General features: G+C 60.6%; 1 protein-coding gene across 1 annotated transcript in view; it reads right to left on the bottom strand.

Moving 5' to 3' along the window:
- The window catches only part of LOC138839183 (glyoxylate/hydroxypyruvate reductase B-like), a 43,090-nt gene extending 34,651 nt beyond the window's left edge, over positions 1-8,439 (bottom strand). Inside the window, exon 1 of the mRNA XM_070038794.1 lies at positions 8,433-8,439. The gene's annotated coding sequence lies outside the window, so the exon portion shown is untranslated. The remainder of the gene's footprint in view (positions 1-8,432) is intronic.
- Between the last annotated feature and the right edge of the window lie 284 nt (positions 8,440-8,723).

Below are 8,723 nucleotides of genomic sequence, written 5' to 3' on the forward strand. Positions count from 1 at the left end.
CACTTTGAGCCACAGTGCCAATTCCAGCTTTTTAGTAGTTGATTGGAGAGTCTCATGCACTTTTTTTTTTTGGCCTGGCTAGTGTTAAATCCTCAGATCTCCAAGTAGCTAGGATTACCAGTATGAGCTACTAACACCCTGCTAATATTTATTTTTTTGCAAGGACACTAGTCACATTGTGTTAGTAGCCCGCCCCACCCCTGCATGACCTCATCTGTGATGAGGCTAAAGTTAATTATATAAATCTTGGGGTGGCATCACTGACCTCGAACAAGAAGTAGAATTAAACACTGTTATGGTATTTAATCTTTACATTTCAAAGAGGATAATTCAGGAGTACTTGTTCGTAGGTTTCCCTTTCGTAAGCCCACGTCTGGTGTTCTCATCATATGTTCTGAGGAAATCATGTCTCCTCAGTCTAAGCTATCTAGTAGAAAGTCAAGAGGCACCAGTGGTGCCTCTCATTGGGTGGCAGGAAGAAGCTGGATCCTCCCTCCCCTTCTCGGCACGTACACACTCTGAAATGGAAGCAAGTGGCCACATCTGGACCTGCCTCGTACCCTCCTTCCTTCCGAGTGACCCTGGGCAGGCGCTGCTTGGCGGCCTCTACGATCCTGGAGAACGGGTAAGCCTGTTTGGCGCATACATTAGCATGTAAGAAGCACTGATACGTGGAGTGGCAGTAGGCCTGCCGTGGGTAGGCCGATTCATTGTCATTATTAAAACACACATTCTTTTTTTTTTTTTTTTTGTCAGTCGTGGGGCTTGAACTCTGGGCCTGGGTGCTGTCCCTCAGCTCTTCAGCTCAAGGCGAGCACTCTACCACTTGAGCTACAGCACCACTTCCGGTTTTCTGGTGGTTTATTGGAGATAAGAGTCTCACAGTCTCTCCTGCCCAGGCTGGCTTTGAACCGGGATCCTCAGATCTCAGCCTCCTGAGTAGCTAGGATTACAGGCGTGAGCCACCAGCGCCCGGCTTAAAACACACATTCTTAGAAAAGAATGAAACAAGTTCTTAAGTACACATACAAATAAATTTCCTGGGGGGAAGGTGGCTCAGTGGTAGAGCGCTTGCCTTGCATGCCAGAGGCCCTGGGTTCGATTCCTCAGCACCACATAAGCAGAAAGAAAAAAGCCGGAAGTGGCGCTGTGGCTCAAGTGGTAGAGCGCTAGCCTTGAGCTGAAGAGCTGAGGGATAGCACCCAGCCCCAGAGTTCAGGCCCACGACCGGACCCAAAAAATAAAAAAAAATAAATAAATATCCTGGGTTGGGAATGTGGTTTAGTGGTAGAGTGCTTGCCTACCATGCGTGATGTCCTGGGTTCAGTTCCTCAGTACCACATACACAGAAAAAGCCAGAAGTGGTGTCGTGGCTCAAGTGGTAGAGTGTTAGCCTTGAGCAAAAGAAGCTCAGGGACAGTGGCCAGGCCCTGAGTTCAAGCCCCAGGTCGGGTGCTGGTGGGTGTCACCTGTCATCCTAACTACTCAGGAAGCTGAGATTCAAGGATCATGGTTCAGAAAAGTCTGTGAGATATCTTATCTCCAGTAAACTACTCAGAGAAAGCCAGAAGTCGCTCTGTGGCTTAAGTGGTAGAGCACTAGCCTTTGAAGAAGCTCAGAGACAGCACTCAGACTCAGAGTGAGTTCAAGCCCCAGGACTGGTACAAAACAATTCAAGCATCATAATTCATCTTACATAGGTTATTACTCCAAAAGAACGGTTTTTATTAACATCTTCAAGTCTGTAAGAAAAAGTTAATATATAGTTAATATCATATAATTTCCAATAAGTACACTAATTTTCTGTAATTATAACTTATGTAAGCTAAATTCAGCCTACAGAAAAACTAAAATAAAAATTTTCTTTTACTTAGATGGAATCAGTGTGAGTTTAGACCTCAGTGAGAACAACAGTCTGAATTTTAGTGCATGCTGGGAAAGAATTGTAGCTTACTGGAGGTAAAAGGTAAAAAGGAGTTATCACGAAGGGGCACAAACTCCCCTCTCTAATACAAGTGAAGGCTTGAAGGAGCCTAAAGGTAAAGTCACAAACCCTGGAGAACAGATTTATGTTCTTCCATGTAAAAGGCCTATGGACTCTGTGCGTCTGTGTCTGTGCACACACCCACACCCACACATGTCTCTGTACTAGAGCTTGAACTCAGGGCCTGTGCTCTCCCTTTGTTGTTGGTTTTTGTTTTCTTGATTTTTGCTGGAGGTTGGCATTCTACCACTTGAGCCATGCTGCCACATCCAGACTGTTGCTGGTTATTTGGAGGTTAGAGTCTCATAGACTCTCTTGCCCTGGCTATCTTTGAAGCCGGATCCTCAGATCTTAGTCTCCTGAGTAGCTAGGATGACAGGTGTGAGCCCCCGGCATCCAGTTTGGCCTTAACAACTTTCAAACTTTTGTTAGATATCTGACTTTCTATTTGTGTTGCCTTTAATATGCATCGTAAGGTGAAATTTTGACAACTACTTCACCAGTTAATTTGGTGCCTAGTCTGATAAGTGTTTCAGCAGTTGGAACTTGGGCAGTCCACCCCGGCAGACGGCCGCCCTCACCTGCTGCCCTGGCCTTTTAGTATTCTCTTAGAGAATACCAGGCATTCGAATATACAGGAGGCAGGTAACGCAGCGTTTCCTCTACAGTCAGAGTTTCATTTTATTTTTGAGGATGGATCTCATGTCACCCGTGAGGCCGTGGTGGGTGCAAGCGGCCCTCCCATGTCAGTCCCTCTGTATAGTTAGACTTCTGGAGCTCCGCCATACCCATGTCTTTGAATCCTGGGTAGCACAATATAGCTTACACAGTGGTCTTAATGACCAGCAGGCCAGATTCAGATATTAATAAATCGTTGATGATAGCTGGGTGCCAGCGGCTCAGCCTGGGACCCCAGCTACTCAGGAGGCTGGGGTCTAAGACTGGTGGCTCAGGATTTGCCGGCAGGGCCGCACTGAGGACGGAGCTGCTCGGCGCCAGCTCGGGGCCCGGTGCTCTGCGTGGACCTCACTCCGGGGTGCGGGCCGGGGGGAGGCCGCGTGCGGTCTGCGGAGCTGCCCACGGCCGGCGGGCAGGGGGCAGGGGGCAGGGGGCAGAGGCCTGGCGGAGGAGGCAGGGCCCGTCAGGCGCGGGCAGGGGGCAGGGGGCAGGGGGCAGGGGGCAGGGGGCAGGGGCCTGGCGGAGGAGGCAGGGCCCGTCAGGCGCGGACAGAGGGCAGAAGGCAGGGGGCAGGGGCCTGGCGGGCGCGGGCAGAAGGAAGGGGGCAGAAGGCAGGGGGCAGGGACCTGGCGGAGGAGGCAGGGCCCGTCAGGCGCGGACAGAGGGCAGAAGGCAGGGGCCTGGCGGGCGCGGGCAGGGGGCAGAGGGCAGGGGGCAGGGGGCAGGGGCCTGGCGGAGGAGGCAGGGCCCGTCAGGCGCGGGCAGGGGGCAGGGGGCAGGGGGCAGAGGGCAGAAGGCAGGGGCCTGGCGGGCGCGGGCAGGGGGCAGAGGGCAGGGGGCAGGGGCCTGGCGGAGGAGGCAGGGCCCGTCAGGCGCGGGCAGGGGGCAGGGGGCAGAGGGCAGGGGCAGACTGAAGCACGTTTGTGTTTCCCGAAACCGGACAAGGCGTCCCCGAGGTCGACGTCCGGGGACGCTGGAGCCCCCGAGATGGGCGTCCGGCCGCACCACGGAGGGCACGCGCGTCCGAGCCCGCACCTTGGCCCACGGCCCTGCCCTGCCCCGGGCCGGGACTGCAGACTGGGACGGTCTTGTGTGTGCGCGCGCGCGCAGGCCTGCTGAGGCCCGGCCTCGGCTCTGGCCTCCTAAGTCCCGGGTCTGCCGCCCGCTGCCTTGCCGAGGGAGGCCCCCTGCAGGGCGGGGTCTGCCGGGGGAGGGGCGGGGCCTACCCAGGGAGGGGCGGGGTCTGTCTGGGGCGGGGCCTACCCGGGGGGCGGGGTCTGCCTGGGGCGGGGCCTACCCGGGGAGGGCGGGGTCTGTCTGGGGGCGGGGCCTACTCGGGGAGGGGCGGGGTCTGCCGGGGGCGGGGCCTGCCTGGGGCGGGGCCTACCCGGGGGGAGGGGCCTGTCTGGGGCGGGGCCTACCCGGGGGAGGGGAGGGGCGGGGCGGGTTCCGGAGCAGAGGCCTGCAGAGGCGCCCAGCGACTCCGGAGTTTGGGTTTCGGGCCCCGCCCGCCGCTCCCACGGTCCTCGCGGCGGGCGCCTTCGGTTTCCTGACCCGAGGCTGGAGGGGAAGCCGCCTACCTCGTCCCGCGGACCGCGGGTGTCGGCCCTGGCGCCCTCGGAGCGCTGTCACGGGCCTCTTCCAGAGCCGCCTCCGGGCCGTAAGCGGCTCTACACGCCGCCCTTGCTCCGCGGGGAGGTCTGTCCTGTCCCGGAGAGCAGGCGTACGGCCGGCCTCGCGGTCTCCTGCCTGCTTTTGCTGTGCGTGTGCGTGTGTGAATGTGTGCACGTGTGCGTGTGTGCACGTGTGTGAATGTGTGCGCATGTGCGTGTGCACGTGTGAATGTGTGCATGTGTGAATATGTGCTCGTGTGCATGTGTACACGTGTGAATGTGTGCATGTGTGTGAATGTGCATGCGTGTGCATGTGTACGTGTGCGTGTGTGCACGTGTGAATGTGCGCGTGTGTGAATGTGCGCGCGTGTGCGTGTCCGTGCGTTGTGCACGTGTGCGTTGTGCACGTGTGTGAATGTGTGTGCGTGTGCGTGTGTCCGTGTGTTGTGCACGTGTGTGAATGTGCACGTGTGCAGATGCGTGCACGTGTGTGAATGTGCGCGTGTGCATGTGTCCGTGCGTTGTGCACGTGTGCGTTGTGCATGTGTGTGGATGTGCGGGTGTGCGTGCGTTGTGCACGTGTGCGTCCGTGCATGCACGCACAGCAGTCCTGGAGCTTGAACGTGGACCTAGGGACTGTCCCTAACCACATCTGTGCCCCAGAGCTCCACTGGCCGCTTCCGTAGTTAATGGGAAATGAGTCTCAGATCTTCCCGCCTGGTCTGACTTCAAACCGCAGCCTCCAGAGCAGAGCAGCAGGTGGCAGGTGTGAGCCGCAGCTCTGTTTAGCTAGGGTGGCAGGTGTGAGCCGCAGCTCTGACTTTACCTAGGGTGACAGGTGTGAGCCACAGCTCTGACTGTTTACCTAGGGTGACAGGTGTGAGCCGCAGCTCTGTTTACCTAGGGTGACAGGTGTGAGCCGCAGCTCTGACTGTTTACCTAGGGTGGCAGGTGTGAGCCGCAGCTCTGACTGTCTACCTAGGGTGACAGGTGTGAGCCACAGCTCTGACTGTTTACCTAGGGTGACAGGTGTGAGCCACAGCTCTGACTGTTTACCTAGGGTGGCAGGTGTGAGCCGCAGCTCTGACTGTTTACCTAGGGTGACAGGTGTGAGCCACAGCTCTGACTGTTTACCTAGGGTGACAGGTGTGAGCCACAGCTCTGACTGTTTACCTAGGGTGGCAGGTGTGAGCCGCAGCTCTGACTGTTTACCTAGGGTGACAGGTGTGAGCCGCAGCTCTGACTGTTTACCTAGGGTGACAGGTGTGAGCCGCAGCTCTGACTGTTTACCTAGGGTGACAGGTGTGAGCCACAGCTCTGACTGTTTACCTAGGGTGACAGGTGTGAGCCACAGCTCTGACTGTTTACCTAGGGTGACAGGTGTGAGCCACAGCTCTGACTGTTTACCTAGGGTGGCAGGTGTGAGCCGCAGCTCTGACTGTTTACCTAGGGTGGCAGGTGTGAGCCACAGCTCTGTTTACCTAGGGTGACAGGTGTGAGCCGCAGCTCTGACTTTACCTAGGGTGACAGGTGTGAGCCACAGCTCTGTTTACCTAGGGTGACAGGTGTGAGCCGCAGCTCTGACTGTTTACCTAGGGTGGCAGGTGTGAGCCGCAGCTCTGTTTACCTAGGGTGACAGGTGTGAGCCGCAGCTCTGACTTTACCTAGGGTGACAGGTGTGAGCCGCAGCTCTGACTTTACCTAGGGTGGCAGGTGTGAGCCACAGCTCTGACTGTTTACCTAGGATGACTGGTGTGAGCCGCAGCTCTGACTTTAGCTAGGGTGGCAGGTGTGAGCCGCAGCTCTGACTGTTTACCTAGGGTGACAGGTGTGAGCCGCAGCTCTGACTGTTTACCTAGGGTGACAGGTGTGAGCCGCAGCTCTGACTTTACCTAGGGTGACAGGTGTGAGCCGCAGCTCTGACTGTTTACCTAGGGTGACAGGTGTGAGCCACAGCTCTGACTTTAGCTAGGGTGACAGGTGTGAGCCACAGCTCTGACTTTAGCTAGGGTGGCAGGTGTGAGCCGCAGCTCTGACTGTTTACCTAGGGTGGCAGGTGTGAGCCGCAGCTCTGACTGTTTACCTAGGGTGACAGGTGTGAGCCGCAGCTCTGACTGTTTACCTAGGGTGACAGGTGTGAGCCACAGCTCTGACTTTAGCTAGGGTGACAGGTGTGAGCCGCAGCTCTGACTGTTTACCTAGGGTGACAGGTGTGAGCCACAGCTCTGTTTACCTAGGGTGACAGGTGTGAGCCGCAGCTCTGACTTACTGCTTTTGCGGTGGAGTTTCGCTATGTAGCCTGGGCTGACTTCAAACCAACAACTCTCCTATCTCTGCCTGAGAGCTGGGATTGCAAGCACCTCCATCTGGGCTTTCTTTAAATTGGCTGAGGGATGCAGGAGGAGGTCTGGGGAGAAAGGCTGCAGCTGGTTGTGGGCAGTGAAGAGTCCAGGGCCTGGTGTCAGAAATCCATACAGTTGGAGGGAATGAGACTCCTGCGAGCCAATTTAAGGATGAAAGGGGAGATACTTTTCAGGCAAGACGAGAGGGGCCGGGTCCCGGGGCAGCTCCCGCGAGCAGGCGGGCACCGGTGCTCTCCAGCCGTGGCTCTGCTTCCTCCTGGCTCTGTGGGAACCGCCGCACCTCTGCTGATTTCGGGCAGGCAGGGCCGGAGGTGCTGACGAGCGCGCACCCAGCGAAGCCCGGAAGAGCCTCTGTCTGACTTCGGGTCCGGGCTGAGCAGGCAGCAGGCAGCAGGCCTGGCCTCCGGTGGGCCGGGGCGTCTGTGGTCAGGGCCCCGCTCTGAGCTGGAGCTGGTCTCACAGGACCGAGGTTTGACCCGGCCGGGCTACGAGGGGAGCTGCGGGCGGAGGCCTGGGCACCTCCGACAACGAAGGCAGGACAAATGCCAGGATCCACCTCTGTCTTGAGCGGGTTAAGCCATAGAGTACTTGCCCAGCCCTCAACCCCCAAACCCAAGGCGCTTCAAAAGAGGTTCCAGATTTGGAGATGCCCTCGTGGATAACAGTCGTCGGTGCAGCCCTGTAACTAGGCCCCGATTGGGGGGTAAAGGGCGAACCAGTTCACAGAGATTCTCAGTGGGCAACTCGGGGAGGCGGGGAGGGAATGAGCGAGGGGTGCGGGGCTCCGAGGAGCCCGCAGAGCCCGGCTCAGCCCAGCCCGGCCCGGCTCGGCCCGGCTCGGCTCGGCCCGGCTCGGCTCGGCCCGGCTCGGCTCGGCCCGGCTCGGCTCGGCTCGGCTCGGCTCGGCTCAGCCCGGCTCAGCTCGGCTCAGCCCGGCTCGGCCCGGCTCAGCTCGGCTCAGCCCGGCTCGGCTCAGCTCGGCTCGGCTCAGCCCGGCTCGGCTCAGCCCGGCCCGGCTCAGCTCGGCTCGGCCCGGCTCGGCTCGGCTCGGCTCAGCCCGGCTCAGCCCGGCTCGGCTCAGCTCGGCTCAGCCCGGCTCGGCTCGGCTCGGCTCGGCTCGGCTCAGCCCGGCTCAGCTCGGCTCGGCTCAGCTCGGCCCGGCTCAGCTCGGCTCGGCTCAGCCCGGCTCGGCTCAGCTCGGCTCAGCCCGGCTCAGCTCGGCTCGGCTCAGCCCGGCTCGGCTCAGCTCGGCTCGGCTCAGCTCGGCTCGGCTCAGCTCGGCTCAGCCCGGCTCGGCTCAGCCCGGCTCAGCCCGGCTCGGCTCAGCTCGGCTCGGCTCAGCTCGGCTCAGCCCGGCTCGGCTCAGCCCGGCTCAGCCCGGCTCGGCTCAGCTCGGCTCGGCTCAGCTCGGCTCGGCTCAGCCCGGCTCGGCTCAGCTCGGCTCGGCTCAGCTCGGCTCGGCTCAGCTCGGCTCAGCTCGGCTCGGCTCAGCTCGGCTCAGCTCGGCTCGGCTCAGCTCGGCTCGGCTCAGCCCGGCTCGGCTCAGCTCGGCTCGGCTCAGCCCGGCTCGGCCCGGCTCGGCTCGGCTCAGCCCGGCTCGGCCCGGCTCGGCTCCGGCTGGCGAACCGCCCTCTGCGGACGGGGGCCGCAGCCAGCAAGGGAAGTCCCCCGCGAGCGTCGGGCACCGGCCGCCTCTCGGGGAAGGGAGGCTGGGCATAAAGCCCCGTCTACCCGATCGAGGCCGGGGGCCCGGGGACCCGGGCTGCCCCAGACTCCCGGGCCCTTCGGGCTCCTCGGGAGGCCGAGGCCTGAGGATCGGGAGGTCGCCGCCGGCTGCCCGCCGGAGCCGGGGTTCCCGGGAGCGGGGCGGGCGGGGAGGCCGGGCGCGGGCCCCGGGTCCGATTCCCGGCACCACGTGCACCGGAGAGGCCGCAAGCGGTGCCGCTGGCCCGAGCGCTGCAACCCGGACCCCGGCGCTTCCCAGCCCGGCCCGGCCGTTCCCCGCCCCCGTCCCCGCCCGCCCCGCGGAGCGCGCTAGGACCCCGCGGCGCCGCCGCCGGGCCGAGTGGGCGTGGCCTCCATTGT

Source organism: Dipodomys merriami, unplaced genomic scaffold (genome assembly GCF_024711535.1).
Source record: "Dipodomys merriami isolate MVZ:Mamm:240054 unplaced genomic scaffold, mDipMer1.0.p SCAF_297, whole genome shotgun sequence".
NCBI lineage: Eukaryota > Metazoa > Chordata > Mammalia > Rodentia > Heteromyidae > Dipodomys > Dipodomys merriami.